Raw genomic sequence first — 20,585 nt, 5'->3', positions numbered from 1 at the left:
GCTGCAGGATAATTATCAAAGAAAATATTTTCATTTTCTGACAAGCCATAATCTTATTGAACTAAGAAGTTAATGTTTTCCTGTTCTTCATTCCAGTCTCAGGAAGTAGATAATTCACCTTCAGCATTTCCATAGTGGTGAAATGAGGAAAATGAGTTTAGGATCCGCTGACTCACTTTGAAATCTGAAAGAGCTTTGGAAAAGCCCTTGAACACAAGAAGTTCCGTTAGCACTTTGCTGCTTTACTTGGCAGAGGCTATGGCTTCTGCTACCCACATGCCCAGCATGGAGTCCAGTTGGACAGGAAATTTCAGGATGTTCCTTTCTAAGTAGAGAAATACTTCTCCAGGGAGGAATGCCATGGCATCAGGACCCGGTTTGCTTTGGGGAAGTTTTGTAGCAGGGAAGAAAGCCACATTTCTCTCATCTGAGGAGCTCCAGCTTTTTCTCTTCACTATGTATGTAATAGATACATTTCTCCAACTCAGTTTCTTCCTCCTGAAGCTAGAAATGTTTATGAGATGTGTTGGAGCCATAACCACCACAAACCCTTTTTATTTTCATTTACTTGCAAACTTGTCTTTACTAGCTTTTTAATAGTCCTCTAAATTTTAATAATTAGCATATAAGAACGTGAAATTATTAATCCATCCAGCAAGAGCTGAACAGTAATAACCCCAATTCACTGACAGATAAAAGGGCCCAATTAAATAAAGAGACTTATGTATTCTGTGTATGCAGATAAAGAACTTGTATGATTTTTTTGTTTGTTGGTTTTTTTTTTTTTTTTGGGTCCTATACAGCTAATTGAAGTGAAGTGATTTCACACTGATGTAGGACAGGACACAGTGTAGAATCCAAGGGTTCATTCCGAGTGTCTAAAAAGTGTACTTTTCCTGAGGATTTATAATGTTTTATGTGGTGACTTTATATAGTGTTTAACTGTTACCCTAGATTCCTGTGGTGAAAATCAGGCAGTGACAATCCTGATTTTAAGGAAATTTCAGAAAGTGATATGGGTAATTGAGGTACCATTAGGTTACAAGAAAGAGTCTTGGGAGTACTTCAGTAGACTGAAGACAATTATAATGCCCTTTGAGAATACCCAGAGTGAACAGTGGTAAGTGATCCCTATTCATCAGCTCAGTGGAATAAGGGAAGCCTTGTTTGATAAAAGGAGGGGGAAAAGTGTGTTTTATGTCTATCAGGATTTGAGTAAATATCTTCACTTCCCGTTTTAGGTAAAGGAACCAAAAGAGTTAACTCAAGTTAAGCAGTTCCTGAAGAGTCACATAGCAAGATAAGGACTAAGAAAGACAAGAACTCTCTGGCTACATTTTGTCTGCCCTGTGGTGTTTAACTGTGTCGCTCACAGCTCAGAGAATAATATGCCTAAATTCTCAATGAAGGAAGCTAGGTTGAGTGAATTTTTAGCGGACATTTATTATAAAATGGAATAGACAAAACTTTTAGGTTTTTCCAGTGATAATCTGTTATCCTAGATGAAAGTATGGTCCATGTAAATCCTCGTGGCCTCATTATATTCCCAGAGTGTCCCTGTAACAAACGGTGGAAGCATGGTCAGTAAAATAACCACGTTTCACAGCTTCTTATTAAATTTGCATCTTTCATTCAGAATTACTCAATTTAATAGATTAAATGATAGTTTTATTACTTAACTATCTTTTATAATTAGGTTATCTTCATAAGTAAATGCTTTGCCTACAGTTCAATTCCAGGTCTAAATTAATGTGTACTAATTAAAGCAGTTTTAATTTGAACTCTACACATGATTTGGTGTTCATTTAGCTTCACCTAATTATTTTCAAAATAAACACATTTATTTTTTCATTATGTATGAGGTATGATGTTAGATACTAGAGCTAACAAAGGGTCTGAGGTATAGCCCTTGCCTTTGACAATTAGTTCTAGGTCATTCCCAATATCAGTGCTGAAATTTTATAGTGACTGGTTTCTTCTGTTACTGTAAACTGAACTGCTGTGCTGTTTCCAACTGTAAATCACAAGTGTGTTGAGAGCATTAGAGGCTGAGGTGTACAAGTACAGCCAATACATTTGTAAAAAATTTACTCTATTCACAGAAGTTTATTACACCAGAGTCACCACTACCATATAATTCACCCTTACTTTAGCTGCATGGCAACAAAACAAAATGCTAGGGAAAAAAAGGAAGAGGGAAAAAAAACCCAAAACACCACCACTTTTTTTTTTTCCATGCATCAGAGCTAATTAAATGCAATCTAGATGAAAGTTGAACAAAAGCTTTTCCAGAGAAGTTTGAATCTTTGTCTAACCTTTAGGTTCAAGAATGACTCTTTTTGAGATTTGGATTACAAAATAGAACCAGGCTAACAATAACAAGTATTGATTTAATGAAAATAATACAGGAATGGGTTCAAAATCCGATTTTGGGTTCCAGCTCTGCTATTAACTAACTGTGATATCGGGCAAGTTTCTTAGTGTCTCCAAGACTTAACACTTGGTGTTCTCACTGGCAATATGAAGATGACCTATGAGGCCCCTTCCAGAAGTAACAGGCCATGTTTCTGCTATGTGCAAAGCATCATGCTAAAAAGGTATTATGTAAAACATGATTCCTGCTTTCTAGGAGCTTAATGTAGGCAAAGAGAATATAATTAGCACCAAATAACAAAATATATATAGGAAAGGGATGGTTGGAATAGTTCTGATTACTTCTATCTGGGGTGATCAGAGAAGCCTTCCAAAAAGAGGTAGTATTTATGTTGAAGCATGTGATTGGGTAGTACCTGGCTAGACAGAGAGGAAATGAAAGCAAACCCCCCAGGCCAGCAGAATGGCATGAAAATAGGCAAAGATTTAGGAAGGCGCATGCTTGTTTTCAAAGCTCAGAATACACTAATATGATTAGAATGAAGGATTCTTGAGATTGCATAAAGAAATATAGAACTGGAAATATAAGTGGGTATCTGCTACAATAAAAGAATTTTTGTATATTACTTGAGAGTTGACAAAAGCCTTTGACGTATCATTGTTTTATTTGAACACCTTAGGAGGGCAACTGCTATGAGCCCTCAAGAGAAAAAATTGCGTTTTGATTTCTTTCTTAGCAACTATAGCAAAACAGCCTGATCACGCTATTTTCAGTGTGAAGGACAATGAAAAGTCGTGGCCTCTACTATAAAGAGCCTGGGAAAATGACTCACTGTGGGTCTTTCTAGTCACTTGATTCTGAGCTTTTGCAAGGTACCATGTTTTTCAGGTCTAATGCACAAGCATCACTGGGCTATATTTTGACTGCAGACACCATATGTTCGGGGATTTGTGACAACCTGCCCGTGTGGTCAGGATAGCCATTACAAATCCTCATGTAAAGTATAATAAATTTGCAGGTAATTCATTATGTACAAGGCCATTTTTTATCAGCTTCGAAATACGTTACAGTTTTTTAAAGTACTTGGAATGTATGCATCTGCATTTAAACTTCTTCCTTGAAAATTTTCCTCTCCCATAATAATTACTCTCTCCTGAGATGTTCATGCCCTCCTGAAATCCTCAATCCTATTTGTTCATCCTTAGCCAGTGACTTTGTCTCTTAACTCACAGAGAACATCAGTGCCATCAAGTAATAACACCTCAAACTTCGTGCTCCTACAAACTAAGTGGCATCTTAAACTTCCCTTCCAGTCCAATGGAAAATTCATCTGTCCTGCATTCTAATATTTTATGCTTATGTTGCAAATTTCTTTTTTTCCCATCTCTTGAGAGATGTTGGTCTATTAGTCCTTCCCTCCTCTCTTATCTTCTATTGCGTGCTCTCTGCTGGCTCCTTTTCCTTGCATATAAACATCATATATGCTGCTGTTTGAAAACAACAATACAAACCTCTCTGTATCACCAGCTTTTCTCTTGTCAAGAGAAGTTTCCTGAAAAGTTTCTTTATTTGTCACCTCTCATTTATTCTTCCACTTAGTATAATCTGGCTTCTGCCGCTACTACTTAAAATCACTCACATGAAGGTCACCGGTGATTTCCAAATTGCTAAATCAAATACAAGTTCTTCAGTCTTTAACTGAACTGATCTATCTTGTATTTGACACTGTGGGCCACTGCTTGCTTGAAATTTGTCCAGTTTTCTGGACAATACTCTCTTAATCCCCCCCTTTTCTGGCCATGGCTCTCTCTGTTCTGCACTGGATCTTCTTCCTACTTGTATGTTGAAATTCTCAAGGTACTGCCTTGGGCCTAATATATTTTTTAACAGTTTGATTGAGGTATAATTCTCATACTATATAGTTCACCCATTGAAAGTGTGCAATTCCGTGGTTTTTAGTGTGTTCACAAAGTTGTGCAACCATCACACAATTTAATTTTAGAACATTTTAATTACCCCCAAAAGAAACCCCATACCCATTATCAGTCACTCCCCACTCCTCTCCCACCCCTACCCCCCAACTCTAAGCAACCGCTAATCTACTTTTTGTCTTAATAGATTTGCTGGGTCTCATTTTTGCTTACACTATTCAAACTTTACTTGTGGGATCATATCATACTTACTGTTTTAGGTTACCCTATATAATGGTTACTCTGAAATCTGTATCTCAAATTCAGACTTTATTATGACCTCCAGATACAGAAAGCCAACTGGTTTTTCCTTATTTTCTCATGATGCACCATAGGTACGGCAAACTAAATGTTGAACTCATCAATCCCTCATCATATTTGCCCGTTTTGGACAATGGTACTACCTCCCACCCCGCTGCAGTTGCTCAAACCAGAAATCTAAAAGATATGATAGACATATCTTATCTTGGATAAGATATTGGATAGTTGGATAACTTCCTTACCCAACCTGTGCTATCTGTCTTCTCTTTTAAATATCTTTGGGGTCTGCCTTCTTTATTATCCCCATTGAGGTTATTTTGGCTCAGGCCCCACAATAAAACTCCAGACAAGTTCCCTTGCTTCCCCATCCCCAATCCATATGCACTAATATAATAAGGGTCATTCTAAAATAGAAATTGACTGTTAAAACTTTTATCAGTCATGGAGACATTTAGATTCAAGTAATTTCAGCATAAAATGGGTTGTTAATAAACAAGGATATATATTCTCTGATAGCAAGATGTTGCAGGCTTTGCTTGTGTCACTGCTAGGTAGTGTATTTGGGATAACCCTTGTCTTTCCCTCATGGTTGCAGGATGGCTGGCACAGCTCCAGACATGCCCAAATTCAGGAAAGGAAAGAAGGGTAAGAGCAGAGCCAGCCAAGGAAGGGTATTCATCAGGAAATAAAAATCTTTGCCAGGAGCCTTTCCAGTTAGATTCTTCTTACAATGATAGGTCAGAACTGTATCACAAGGCCATCTCTCACACCAAGCTTGGGATACAAGCTTTTATTTTTCCTAGCTCCTGCAGTAGAGGTAGGCAAGGAAGAAGGATTGGGTAAACCGTATTGCTCTCCTACTTAAAATCTCTCAGTGGTTTCCTACTTCCTTCAAGGTAATGGAGTTCAACCTTCTTACCACAACATCGGAGGGACCTCTATGCTGATGCCCTTGTGATAGTTCTAGGCTAACCATTTGTCCACACTGCTTGTAATTCTTCAAATGGACCGTGACCTTTTAGGATTATTGTTTTTGTCCATCGCATCTCCAACTGAGAAAGCTTCCCTTTCTCTTCCTATCCTCTCTTTGCCCACCCACCTCCAACAAGAACACAAAGAATACTTTGGCACAAAAGTCTAACTCCTGCTCTTCCTTCAAAACTCCGCATGAAGTTCCTGGAGGGTCATCCCTTCCAAGAATCTTTCTTAACTCCCTCCTCATAATCATAATTGAGTTTTTTGTTTGTCTTTCTTACAACAGTGTATCTTGAAAGTAGTCTAAATCTCTAGTTTTTAGCTCAGTGTCTGGAACAGAGTGAAGCTCAGTAAATGTTTGCTAAATGAACGAATATTTGACATTTTCTATAAGTTAGTTTAATTCTCAATTCTCATGGATTCTATAACTTTCCAAATATTTCTGTATCCCTCTTTTACTTAAAGGGAAAGAGACAGATGCTTTTCATTTTTTAAATTTCAGACATATAGTTATGCCTTAGTTAACATCCTGTGTTTACTTTGAAAATACACAGATTCAGGCACCTGTAAAAATGAGTTGAAAATATTCTCTGACATTTTTATTCACTATTGAAGAGATTTTACTACTTTGATGTAAGAGTTTTGAACAAAAGTTTTAATATTTAATGGTTTCATTTCAATTTGTAGTCTGAAAAACAATACAAGTATATTCTGAATTATCTTGTAACCAATTTACCTTATCACCAGTATTGTCACCCAATTCCAGTGCCTGAATTTATGTTTATAATCACCTTGGTGCCAAGTGGTATTTCTTTAACTGTCATGATCTTAAGATAAAAAATCAGGGGCAACTTTAATGTGCAATTTTTGCATTCATGTCTGGTGAGGGCCAAATGATGTGTTTGATAATCTTTGTTCAACTAGGTTTGAGAAATATGACAGTGGATTTGAATAAAGAGCATTAGAAATGCCAGATATCAAGGTAAATAGAAAATACTATTTCATTCCTCTTAATTAAAAAAATGCATATAATTATTTAAAGCACAAATTATAACATTGTTTTGTGGAATTTATAATGTATATAGAAGGTGCCAAAAAATATATATACACATTTTAAGAAAGGAAAAATCTGTATTAAAGTTATGCTGATGGTAACCACTTTGAGCAATTCTTGTAATTGCAGAAGTCAAATGTGACTTGTATTCATCTTTTGTTATCAGTATATACTGAGTATTATTAATACAATTTTAATACAGTTTCTTCCTTTCTTAAAATGTGTATACTTTTTTTGGCACCCTCTGTATATAGATATTTGACAACTATTGTGTAGAGAAGTACAGGGGAATAAATAAACTCCCTATATGGCTGCAAAGTTTCTACATTTTAGATGAAGTAGTATATTAACTCTAAGTAGAATGAAAAGTTAAGGATGCCTATTTTCATTCCCAGAGCAACCAATACAAATAACACATAATAGCTAAATTCAAATTAAATTCTAAAAAATATCCGAATATTCCATAGAAGGAAGGAATAAAGGAACAAAGGAACAAAACAGCTGTGCACATTCCATGTCTTAGAACTGCTCTAACTCCCAGGTCTTGGTGAGTTTCTTCCTTTCCTTATCAGGACCTTTAGTCCTCAATCTTCCTTAGGTTTCAGCCTGTTGATACTTTCTGACTTAACTCCACTTGCCGTTCTGCTAAGTGTAGACCTTTAACAACTGTATGAGAAGTTTTCACTGTTATACTCACTTTACTCACACAGTGCCTCTGTTACAGGGACTTTGACAATTCCCAGACCTGACTCAAACTCATTGACTCTTTTTCTGTTCTTGTGCCTAGGAGGCTTATCCTTAAATCCCAGACATTTAGTTTGTTGTGTTATGCAGCAGTCATATCTGTTCCTTTTTAGTGCATCAGTGAGCTTCTGCTTTGCAAACAAACTGCTTAAAACATTAACCGTTTAGCTCACAACTGTGGGACTGGCAATTTGGGCTGTGCCCCGATGGGCAGCTGTTCTGGTCTGAGTCAGGCTTGGCTCATCACAGCTTTGGTCAGCTTCTGGCTGACTCATAGTTTTCCTGTCCTTGGTCTTTCCTCTTCAGTAAGCCAACCCATGTTGGTTCACATGTGGTTAGACTCTGGTTCCCACAGCAGCAAGAGTGGAAGGGTGTGAGGCCGCCAGAGGTCTAGGCTCTGAACTCTTATAGTACCTCTGCTCACACACTGGTGTTGCCAAAGCAAGTCTCAGAGACTGGGGGAAGTAGCTTCCTGATGGGAGGAATTACATAGTATTGTGGTCATTTTTGCAATCTATCATCATTTTTGTCTCAAGTTTGCTGCTGTCTACTGTCCTCAGAGAACTTATTTTAAGCTTTTTCTGTTGTTTTCCCTGGACAGTCTTTGCCAATACTTTGGTTTTCGTATATATGGAAATTACTTCCACCTGAAATTTCTACGCCTAATTTAATTTTTGAACAATTTTGTGAGGTCTAATTTCCAGTTTTAGAGTAGTTCCCATCACCCCAGATTGATTTCTCATATTTGTTTGCACTCAGTCCTTGTTCCTACCACGTACCCCTCAAAACCACTAATCGATTTTTAGTATCTATAGATTTGCCTATTCTGGACATTGCCTATAAGTAGAATCATAAAATATGTAGTCTTTTGCATCTGGCTTCTGTTATGTAGGTTAATGTTTTGAGGTTCATCCATGTTGTAATGTGTCACGTTATAGCATGTATCAGTATTTTGTTCATTTTTATTGCTGGATAGTATTCCATTCTATGAGTACACCGCACTTTGGTCTTCCATTCACCAGTTGATGGACACTGGCTTTCTACTCCAATTTTTAGCTCTTATAAGTAACGATGCTATGAATATTTGCTTAAAATCTTTATGAGGAGATATGGTTTCATTTATCTTGGGCAGATATCCAGAGTGGAACTGAAGCTTGCATTCTAAGTTTATGTTTAATTTTTAAAGAAATTGTCAAACTGTTTTCCAGAGTGGCTGTCAATTTAACATTCTCACCGGCAATGTATGAGAATTCTAGTTTCTCCTCATCCTCGGCAATACTTGTCTGTCTTTTTGATTATAGCTATTCTAGTGGGTCTGAAGTGGTATCTCTGTAGTTTTAATTTGCATTTCCCTAATGACTAATGATTCTGAGAATTTTTTCATGTGCTTTTTAGCAGTTCATAGATTTTTTTTTGGTGAAATGTTCAAATCTTTGCCCATTTTTATTTTAGTTTAATTTTATATTTTTACTTTATTAAAATACTGAGTTTATTTCACACGTATATTTTTGTCTCCCCACCATTTCCATTTGTCTGATCACCATTACTACTATGTCCTATCATAACATTCTATGCATACTTAAAGCCAAGGAAAGGTTGGAGTCCCATCTTTAAAAGCTAAACAGGCATTTGGACAACAATGGAACCTAGACAACATTTATCAGATACAGTAGGAAAAGTTCTCACTCTGTGTTATAAATAGGACAACCAGATATCAACTGTTATAGAAATGAAAAAAGATGGAAAATTTTAACAGTTTAAATTATTTTCTTAAAGAGACTTCTTCTACTGCCAGAGATTTTGAGAGCCTCCTGGAGAGTCATCTGGAGCAATTCTTCATTCCCATAATTGATGATCTTGGCTTCCTCTTTGGGAAGATAACCATCTTTTTCTATACTTGTTTGCATTTTTGTTTTAATGTCTTTTATAGAAACAGGTCATTTCTGCGTTTTAGGAATGTTTTTCTGTTTTTGAAAGATTCCTGACCTTTTGATCTTGGTATTGATAGTTTTGAGTCTTTCATTCTTGTTTGATTGTGGTGCATTGTTGGCTGGAGTAGCTCACATCGATTTTTTTATTGGAGCTTTTTCTTTAGCTTCCTCCTTTTCAAAATCATCATCTTTATCTTCATCATCATCATCTTCATCAGCAGCAAGTTTTGCTATTTTTCTGTGGAAACTTGCTGTCAGTTCCAGAGGCAGATTACTTTCTGGAATACTTAGGAGTTTCACATCCCTCTTCTCTTCATCCTCTGACTCTGCATCTTTTTCCACAGCTGCTAAGTGCTGTCTATTAATACACACAGGCCCTGAACCATACACAACCGTAAGACCATAGATGTTATTTCAAAGCCCCCAAGGGAAACCATTGGCTTTACAGACATTTTCAAAGTTTCCAGTGTTACTTTGATTGGACCGCCTTCATAATTCATTGCCTCTGGTTCAACAATGTGTAATTTATCCATCGCACCAGCCCCTAAACTGACCGTTCTTAAAGATAACTGCTGCTTATTTTCATCCTTATGCACCTCAAAGTGATCATTTTTGTTGGCTTTTAATTCACAACCAAAAAGTTAGCTTTGGGGTCTCAGGGAGCTTATGTCCACGTATACTGACTCTTCCACGCGGTGGTGGCACACTTAGGTGGGAGAGAAGGCACATGGAGATACACAACTACTGTTCCAGAGAACAGCTGTGCAGGACAGAATCACACCAGGGCTAATCATTTGGTATTGCGTCGTCTTAATGAGTTGTAAGAGGTTATTTATTTATTTTTTTTAAATATATATTCTGGAAACAAGTCCTTTAACAGACATGTGATTTACAAAGGTTTTCTTATAATGTTTGTCTTTTCATTTACGTAATTGTATCTTGTTAAGTGCAAAAGTTTTAAATTTTTATTAAGTCCAGTTTTCCTTTATATTTTCCTTTTTAGATTGCATTTTTTGGTGTCATATCCAAGAACTCATTGGTGCCTCATCCAAAGTCATGAAAATTTTCTGTGGCTTTTCTAGAAATTTTATAGTTCTGGTTCTTACATTTAGTCTGTGACTCATTTTGAGTTTTTCTCTATTTTCTGAGTTTGAGAATTATTGGTATTAATTCTATTAAATATTTGATAGAGTTCGTCAGTGAAGTCATTTTAGGCTGATGTTTTCTTTGTGGGAATATTTTAAGTTATCAATTTAAAATTTAAGTATCCAATTTCTTTAGTTTTTATATGCCTATTCAGATTTTCTCCTTCTTCTTGAGTCAGTTTGGTAATTTGTATTTTTCTAGGTATTTGTTCATTTCATCTAAATTATCTAATTTGTTGGCCTAATAGTATTCCCATTTACTCCTTTTAATTTCTGTATGGTTGGTAGCACTTTCAGATTCCTTTTTGTTTGTCTAGCTAAAAAGTTGGGGTTTTTGTTATCCTGTTCTGTTGCATACTTCTGTGACTATGTTTGTATCCAGGGTCAAGTGGTAGGAACAGAGAGAATATAAAGTGATGGGAGTTTGCCCTAATCTCTTGGGATCAGAGAGGAAGGTTTTGGTTCCTTTTTACTGGGGCTTCTGATGTCATTGCCTGTGGGATTGCTTGAAGGCTGGGGCTTAAGAGAACTCAGACAAGAAAAAAATGGGGGATTTCTACACTCTGAGTCTTAAGAATTCCCTTTTCACTCCTCAAGACGGAATAAGGGGACTTCTGGAACTTTCTCTGTCTGAGCCTCAGTATCCAGCTCTGGGTTTCAGGCTACGCTGCTGCGTTTCATTCAATGTGGGGGATACTAGAGGTAAAAATGACAAACTTGCCACTGGTTTGGTGATACTTCAGATTCTGGCCTTTTTAAAAACTTGGTTAATTGCTATTATTTACTTTTCAGAATCCTCAAATGGCTGCGCAGTGCATTTTGTTCAGTTGTGTGGTTGTATTCAGTGGGAAACATTTTACTTTATTGTAATTTTATTATAACTAGAACCATGATCCGTTTTTAATTAGTCTATCCTCCAACCCCCTCCCCCGCCTCCCTTTAAGTCCATTGCTTTTCTCTTTTTACTTATTTACTGTTTGGAACATCTTGTAGCATTTTGCCATCTATTAATAGTAAGATGATACTGGTAAACATGTTATTGCTACACACAACTCGTGCAATACTGAAGATTCCATTTATTTCATTATTATACAGAACTTTTAGGAACGTATCTCAATACATTTTCATTTGAAGAAATTTTTTTCTTTTCTTTTTGTCCCATCTCATCATTCTCCAGATTTTCTGGGTTTTACTCCGGTTTCCGAAAACCAAATAGATTGAGATTATGGAACTACCTGCAGATTTTGTGTAACATAATATACATTTAATCATACTTGATGTTATTTACAAAGAGTAGAACTCTCACATTAAGAAGTAGCCCATTAACAAGTTTTAAATAACTAACAGGCCAACTCTGGAGAATCATTAACAAATATTAAATAAGTACATTCCTGCCACTACCCACTTTGCAGTGAGCTGCATGAAGGAGCCAGCAGGCATTTTCAAACATTTCATACTGATCTAGGGTGTAAACTACCTCTTGTTTTGAAGGGTACTGTAGGGTATCCAAAAGGAATCACAAATGCGTTTGGTGAAATTTTCTAGCTTTTAAAAAATGATGCAGTGTAATAGAAATTTGCAGGATGAATTTAAATTTTTTTAAAAATTAAATAATGATGAGGTCTAATTCCTACTGTTCTGAAGTCTCCTTGCAGGGTCTTAACATTTGGGGGGCATTCTGAGACTCTGATGAAAGCTATGGTCTACATCTCTAGAAAAGTTAAGATACATAGGATGTATACTTTTGCATATATTTTAAGTGCCTGTAGGAGCCCTCTTAACTGCTTGCTCGTCTGTGGATAGATGTGGAGTGTAGGGCAGAGATAGACTCCAGTTAAGCCATTCCTGCAGTAAGATGACCAGATATCTTTGTCTACACATTGGGATCATTTTTGAAAATCTCTACCAGGTGATTTGTCTTGGGTAAAGCCTCTGGGAGGGCAGGTTGAGCTTTAGTTCTTACCATGGTTTAGGTGTGAGATGTAGATAACATTCTGTATATTTCTTGTGATATAGTAATTCACAAAGTCGTCCCCAGTCTACAGTCTACAACTTGAAATTCCAGCTCAGATCTTTTTCCTGCAACAGACAAGTAGGAGGCTGATGTTCTCCAAGTTCATTTGTTTCACAGTGAAGAAGTGCATATTCAGGAATATATGGGGCTACAGAAACTTCCTGGGGAGGTGTTTTTCAGCCCCCCTGCCCTCCCACCCCACCATGCAGCTGTGGTAGAATCTTGTGAGAAGCTGAATGGTGTAGTGGAGAGGATCGTGACCAAGTGGAGTGGTAAGTCATTTAATATTCCCAAAGTTCACTTTTCCTTTTGGTAAACTAGAAATAGCAATACCTGTTGTATCTTTTTACAGGTCATTGTGAGAATCAGTGAAAATAATATATGTATGTGATCTTTAAAATTATATAAGCCTATTGAACTGAAAGATAAAGGAAGACATAGCATAATAGCTATGACGGGATGGAACCTTCGTTCATTCACCATGCATTTATTCATTAGTAAATACTTATAATCTAATATGCACAGGGCATCTTTAATTTCCCTATGCTTTTAGTTGGAAATATGGCTCTTTTATCTCTCAAATACTTTTTAGAATCTCTTCACCTTATACAGAAAAGAGAATAAAAGGAAGTTTAGTGATACAGAATGAGAAAGTCACATAATTTGTATACGATTTAAGTTGGGAAAAAATCAGTATAATGGGGTAGTTTATATTAGCTCTTAAAATGATAGTCAAAGGGAGCTGGATGATTTTAGGCTCTTCTGAAAATAGTGAGATCTCATCCTGCCCCACATCCTGTCCTGGAGATGACCTAATTATGGAGAAGTGATAATAGCTGCCATTTTCTGAGAACTTTCCTATCTTTACATATGTCCTATCTCATTTAATCATCACTTGCCCAAGGTCGCGTGGCTCCCAGAGCTGAAATTTCAACCCTGGTCCTTTCACCTGCACAGTCCATGCTCCTGGCTACCTAGAAGCTGAAAAGTGGGGCTGAATTACAATGAGCTGAACTGGCATTTACCTTTTCTAAAGTTCACAGGGATCAGTGTTAATTTACATTCTTTAACCTTGAATGCTCAGAATAACCTTTGAGCTTGCTTTTCAGGACTTAGAGATAGTGGTAATTGCCACCTGAAAGCAGGGTAGGGACTCAGATGAAATCAAGTTTTAGCTTTAAGAAATAAGGTTCTCTAAGCTCCACTTTTTCATATTTGATATCCTTAAAGAAATGCATTTCCATTATTTAATCTATTTTCTGAGAGTACCTTTTTCAAGCATATTGGAATTTACACTTATGAGTTATTAGAAAATGTGAAGCAATATGATTATTGTAACATATAAATACACTGCATTTTCTTTATTATTATTAGAAAGAGAAATGTGCTGGTGTTTTCCACAGATGTGGTGTGTCTTTTAGGTGGAATTCCTTCTCGGTCTGCTGTATTTGCCTAAGCTCCAGTCTGCTGGTTACATTACCTACTGATGTGGCAGAACAGAAGATACCAAAGGCTAAATTTTAAATAACATTCCTCGTTGTTTAGACTCTCTTAAAATATTTAGAATACCTAGCTACATGTCTGAATCATATGCTGTACTGGGTGGGAGGTAAAATTGGGAAATTTTGGCTGACTAGTGCTAGTATATACAATTTCTCTAGAAACCTCAAGAAAATAATGGACTCAAGCATGCCATGAGCCATTCTCTGAGAAACTATGGCAACGGGCCTTTTAATTAAAGCTGAAGTAGTGTGTGTAGCTTAGAAAAACAGAGATACTGCCAACTGATAAGGAGAGTATACGGGAATAATCTAAAAAACTAAAAAAAGATTTCTTTTTAGATATATTTGGTAATTTTATTATCTATATTGTTCAAAGAAACAGGAAACTTTTAATGAATATCAATATTTGGCTTTGGAATATAATATTTTTTAAAGAAAATGTAGTTTCCTAATTATATTTTTAAAGGTTAGTATTCAAATTAATTTATGTTTCCTGAGTACACATTACCTGACAGTTGGAAAGACCATCCTGGAGGCATCCTCAATTTCAGAGGGCAGCCATCCTGGGATAATCACAAAATGAGTGATCTTTCCATTTTGATAATGGAGATCATGCATATGCCCCAGTAAAATGCACTGGGGAGGGGGGCTGATGATCAACAAATTGGTAAACTGTTCCCCTCTTGAGCTGAAACATTTACAGCCAGTGTGCTAGAATTTATAAACTCAGAGCATGCCAAAAAATAATTTAAAAACCAAAAACCAAACGGAAAAGCAAGAGTTGTCATTTTTCTTAGATCAATAAGTGTGTTATGCTAGCAACCCCAATGATGGAGCGATTTTATCAACCCCTTTGCCAGGGAGAATTTGCGTTTATGCCTATTGTTTTACCATCATGTTTGATTAGTGCATCCATTCACACTTAGAAACATACCTGTTTGGAGGATAAATGGTAGGGGCAATAGCTGGAAAGATAAATAGCATCTAGTGACATAAACGTAATACTTCCAAATGTAAAGCTCATAAGCCAGAGACCATGTAGAAACTGGCTCTTACAATAATAGTCTGTTATCCAGTCTCCCTGGCTCTGGCTCCCAGGTCAGCTTTATTAAACTGTTGGCAGAGTTATCTGTCTATAATCAGATCTGACCTTCCATTCCTTTTGCTTAATGGCTTCAACTTGCTTACAGGATTAATACACCCTTTCTCAGTCTCAGCTACAGCCTACCTCTTATGCATACATTACTCAAACAAGGCCGAGCTGTTCCTGTTCACTGTCCTTCTGTATTTTCACACTATTGCCAATGCTGGAATTCCTCTACTCTGTGTGTGTGTGTGTGTGTGTGTGTGTGTGTGTGTGTTACTCCTACTCATACTTCAAAATGAGGATTAAACATCACCTATTTCTTCCCTTTGTCTCACAGTCCTCCCTTATTTCTCTCAAACATTCTTCCCTCTGGGACTGGATGAGAGCACCAGATGTGAGGATTTACACATCTGTCTTCTGAAGGCAGGTGCTGTGTAGTTTTTATCTTGTCTCCATAGTATTGTGGGCTATCTGGTATGGAAAGAGTACTTACTCACTATTTGTTGAATATTTGATGTTGGTAAATATTTGATGAATGGATGAATGGGATAAAGTGGGTGAAATAATTGGAGTCACTAGGGCATATCTGAGAAAACACAAAGTACCTGTACTTGAAATTTGGTTCTGCTGTTTGCCTTTCTCCCCCTTTCTCTCACTCTGCTGCTCTCTTCTAGGTACCCACTGCTCTCATGCCTGATTTTTGGCTTCGCAGAACACCTGCAGAGTCTTGCCTAGGCTTGCCCTATCCCTAAGTACCCCTCAGCTTCTAAAATACCCTTTGCATTTCTTCCCCAAACTTCTACCCTCAACTCCGATCAGAATGCTATTTCCATACTGAAGATATAATTAGAGGACAATCACTTTAACCTAATTCATTCTGGATTATAAAAGACTGACAGGGAGGCAAATAGGAAGTGTCTGAAATTTGAATTCCACAATATAAGGGGTTGCTTGCCTATTCAGATTTCTGACTGTGTATATAACCTTCCCTTTCATATGGTATATTAATGCCATCTCTGAAAAGGTTTTCATGCCCGGATTTTGGATTATGTCATTCTGTCATGACAAAGGAATATTTTGAGAGCTGCCTTCCTGTAACTAGCTTCAGCAACATTACTGTCTTTGTTCTATAGCATTCGTGCCATTATTGCAATATTTTATTGCTTTTTTGTATTTTTTTTTATATAAATGAATGAACATTGGAAAAATGACTGCTAATGCTGGTGATAAGGAAATTAGGTCTCATACAGCTAATGCACTATAGACAAAGATACAGAAAGAATTATCAGGTGAGGCAAAAGAGTCAGTTCGTAGCCTTAAATGGATGCTCCCTGAATTTAAGCCCATCTATATGTCTTTTATTATTTAGGGGGGGAAAAAAAGCAAAAGTAAGGAAGATGTATTGAATTCTGGAACTCTGTTCTTGAAGATGGTATACAAAAGAGGACCTGTGACTAGTGACTTGTTTTAATCTCACATTTTAGTTTCCGAGCCTGAAACCTAAGTCTCTCATATGAGTTCTGCACATTTCATTTCTTTTGTGTTTTCACGAAAACATGGGGCGTGGCACATCTGTAAAAGGTAAGGAAGTCATGCCTGGGATTCCTTCAAGCTGCCCTCCTCCTCAATGTTATTAACTCTTGCTTTAAATCCTTCTAGCGTCTGAAACCTAGTTAATACCTTTGCTGCAACTATTTTAGTAGATCCCTAGATCAGGGCCCTGTAAAACCAGGATATGGTACAGGCCCTTGGGCTGTGTACTGAGATCTACAAGGTGAGGCCAGAGGCTCTGCAAACCACTACCAATTTCTTTACCTGTTTTTCTTACCCGTCCAGGAATACCAGGGCCTGGAGGGCAGCTTACTCTGGGCCATTAGTTCTGAAGGGTTTGGTCTCATGAGAAGAATGATCCCAACCAATTGAGAGAGCTCATTTAGTTAGAAGTTTAAAAAGAATAAAATCAAGTTGAGGAAGACCTGCTCCTACCTTTGAAGAACTCTCTTTTTCAACTCATAGTGATGTATGATCATATAAGAAATTTTTTATTCATTGAAGTTAGTATGGATGCTTCCTATCTTCTCTTTTTTAGCTATACCGGCATTTTCCTGAGAATTTCTGTGTCTTGTGTGTAGAATGAAAGGGTAAATTAGGTTTGTTATTATTATTGTTCCCCCTGCCCCCAGCTCTATACCAATCTTAGTTTCTGGTGAATCCTTTCATTAATCATTTTTTCTATATACAAGGAAATAAAAATATTTTATTTTTCTGTTTTTTTAATATGGATAATAACATCCTGTATAAACTGTTTTGCACCTTGTTTTCATCACTTGGTGTTTCTTGGAGAGCTCTCCATAGAGAGTGCTCTACTTTTTATGGCTGCATAATATTCCATTGGATGCATGAATATAATTTAGTTAACCATCCCCCTATTAAGGATACTTGGGAATTTTCTAATATTTTATTACTATAAACAATGCTTAAATATAAGACCTTAGTCATTTCACATGTGTGCAAATATTATCTTTAGTATGAATTCTCAGAAGAATTATGGGGTCAAACGTGTATATGTTTCAGTTTTGATAAATATTATCATATGGCCTTCCATAGTGGTCTATTTTAATTACTGAGGCTTCATAATATGTTGTAGTCCCCTCTAATGGGATGCTTTTTTGCTGGGCTATTCTTTTTTTTTTTTTAATGAATATTAGAATTCTCAGAAAAAATTATTGAGACTATATTAAATGTGATTTTTGTTAAAGCAGAATTGAATCTTTATGATTTTGATTTCTATCTAAAATTGGTATTAGTTCTATGACTTTTAGTATTAGAACTTTTCTGTTAGTTCAAGTCTTCTTTTGTGGAAGAGTCTTTTTCTTGTAATACTTCCACATTTCTTGTTAAGGTTATTTCAAGTATTTTATCTTTTTGGTTGCTATTAACAGTGGTTCTTTTTTCCTACTGTATCTTTTTGTTAGTTTGTAGGTTGTATATATGAAAATTATTGGTTTTATTTTCTTAATCTTGTAATCTGCTAATTTACTTAATTATTTTACTGTTTATAGTACTTTTCAGTGGAATCTCTTGGGTTTTGCAGGTATACAAACATATCATTTGTAACTAGTGATTATTTTTCATCCTCCTTTCCAACTTTTGCATTTCGTATTTATTTTATTTGTATGTTTTGTTGGTTAGGGCATCCAGCAAAATGTTAAATAATACTTATAAGAGTAGGTATTCTTTTCCCGTTCCTGACTTAACTGAGAATGTCTGTGGTGTTTCCCTGTTAAGCAAAAGCTGACTTTTGAGTTGAGATAAGTACATTTTATTATATTTCAGAAGTATCCCACTGTGCTGGTCATTTACCCTTGGTCTCTCAGCTTCACCTCTCCCTTATATACTATGTATGCTCTTTGGTGTTGGGACTGGGACTCTGTACACTGCATTTTCCAGATGCCTTTGACAGCCAATTCATGTTTGGGATCTGTCAATAGGGGGCGCTAGATGGAGCCTGGGAAGTGGGAGGAGGGAGAAGCCCTTCCTGCCTCTTGCTGTTCCTGTCAGAGGTGCCCCATTGAACTATCTCACCTCAGCCTCCAGCTTTTCTCTGGCATACCAGAACCAGCCTCCTCATATGTACCACGCAGTGCCCCTTCAGAGGTATGATGCCCAGCTCAGAGGAACCTTCCTTCTCTGAGCTCCTGAGGAACTAACAGCCCCTGAGCAGGGTGCCCTTCTCACAGGTCTGAGCTCCAACTTTGTGGGGCTTCTTCTTTGAGCTCTCCTTTTGTCCCCCTAGTTCTGTGGCTGCTTCCTGCATTTCTTATCTCTAGGTTACCTCAGTGTCTTCTTTTTGCTGTTCCAGTCTAACAACAGTTGCTTCACCAACTCCCTTTATTAAATCCCCTCTGTATAAATACCTGATGATATTTCTGTTTTCCTGAAAGGACCCGGTCTGATGACTCATTTATCCCTATTTTATTGAATGCTTTTTTAAAGGGTTGTTTTCTGAATTTTTTCCCCCCAATGCTTTTTCTGTGCCAGTGGGAATGATTGTGTGGTTTTCATCTGTAGACCAAATGAAATACAATAATGGATTTTCTAATACTGGACTCTTCTTGAATTTCTGTAATAAATCCTCCTTCCTCATATTGTGTTCTTTTAATGGGTTGCTGATTCTTCTTCCTGATATTTTCATTAGGATTTTTGCATTAATATTTACACATGAGATTGATCTGAAGTTTTCTCTTTTGGGGTAATCTATGTCAGGTTTTTATTTCAGTGCTGTATTTACTCTATAAAAATGTGGTTCACTGTTTTTTCTAAGCTTTGGAACAGTTCAAATAGCATTTAAAATTAACCTTCCCAGGTTTCTGCTGTTTTATCTTATTTTTGTTTCTCAAGGTTTGGCGACGTTCCTTTATGAAATTCTTTGGGACTGGTGCTGGTTTGGTATGAGATAATGGGAGATCTGTTTCATTAAATAAATCCAGAATGACGAACACAAAAAATGATGTTTGATGCTGCATTAGCTGGGCTTGTAAAGAAAAACTTTTGTGAGTACCAGGGCTGGTCCAAACCAAACTGTGCAATAGGCAGTGTGTCTCTGGTGCCCTTTTTATCCCTTAATTATTGTACTTGTGTCTCTAAGTAATTCTCCCTCTTACTTGTTCCTCTTTTCTGTCCTATTCTGAAGCCAGTGCCTGCTGAGGTTACCTATTACTAACTGATAATAGTTTTTGAGATATGACCTTACATAGAAATATTTACGTTTTAATAGCAGAATCGTGTATATGGTTATGACAGAATCTTGGGTCCTGGTGCTTTATGTTTTATGTCCCCTCTGTTTTCTTTTCTAAGTTCTTTGAGTAGTATACTTATGTCTAAGCCGAGGTATAAAGATACCAGGTTGAAGAGAGTGTATTATCCCCATTGGCTCAGTTAAATAAATTTAATATACTTTCCACTCAGGAACAATAGAGGGTCTCCAGCCTCCTAAAAAACAAAATAAAATGAAACATCAGGGTCACCACCTAACTACCTTGGAGTGAGTAAAGGAAAAGATGAATCATGTTGTTCAAATTTCTAACCTCATCTCTAGTCTCATAATTCATTTTCAATGCCTTTACGTATCTTCTTTTCTCTGACTAGCAGACCTTTCCTTGCGCTTGACCCTGTTTGAAGCCATGGCACTGGCTTCTTTCACACAGTGGTACCTCTTGAACTGACCACCTCCTCAATTGCCCAGTAATTTCTCCTTATGTTACCTTCATTGCATTACTTGCTTTTTAGTCTGCGTTCTCTGGATTGGTTGCTACTAAGGGTATGTTCTGTGTGTATTCAATTTTGTTTCCTATGCTTGGTACAGTGCTAAACACATAGGAGGCCTCAGAAAAAGTATTAGTTGAATTACTGAATAAATGAAACCCAAGTAAAAGTGGAAAAAAAGAGAGATGAATGGCAAATGGATAAATAGACTCTGAAGGGACTTCAATACCATGAGCCAAATGCTAAAAGGTGGGTTTTAATAA

General features: G+C 36.8%; 1 protein-coding gene and 1 pseudogene across 9 annotated transcripts in view; one reads left to right on the top strand and one right to left on the bottom strand.

Annotated features, from left to right (window-relative positions):
* The window catches only part of DST (dystonin), a 429,322-nt gene that overhangs the window by 3,396 nt on the left and 405,341 nt on the right, over window positions 1-20,585 (top strand). The gene's annotated exons all lie outside the window — the stretch shown is intronic.
* Window positions 9,149-18,874, bottom strand: LOC117018231 (nucleophosmin-like; annotated as a pseudogene).

Source organism: Rhinolophus ferrumequinum, chromosome 3, assembly GCF_004115265.2.
Source record: "Rhinolophus ferrumequinum isolate MPI-CBG mRhiFer1 chromosome 3, mRhiFer1_v1.p, whole genome shotgun sequence".
Lineage (NCBI taxonomy): Eukaryota > Metazoa > Chordata > Mammalia > Chiroptera > Rhinolophidae > Rhinolophus > Rhinolophus ferrumequinum.
Note: the sequence above shows the minus strand (reverse complement) of the source record. Positions and strands in the feature narration are given on the sequence as shown.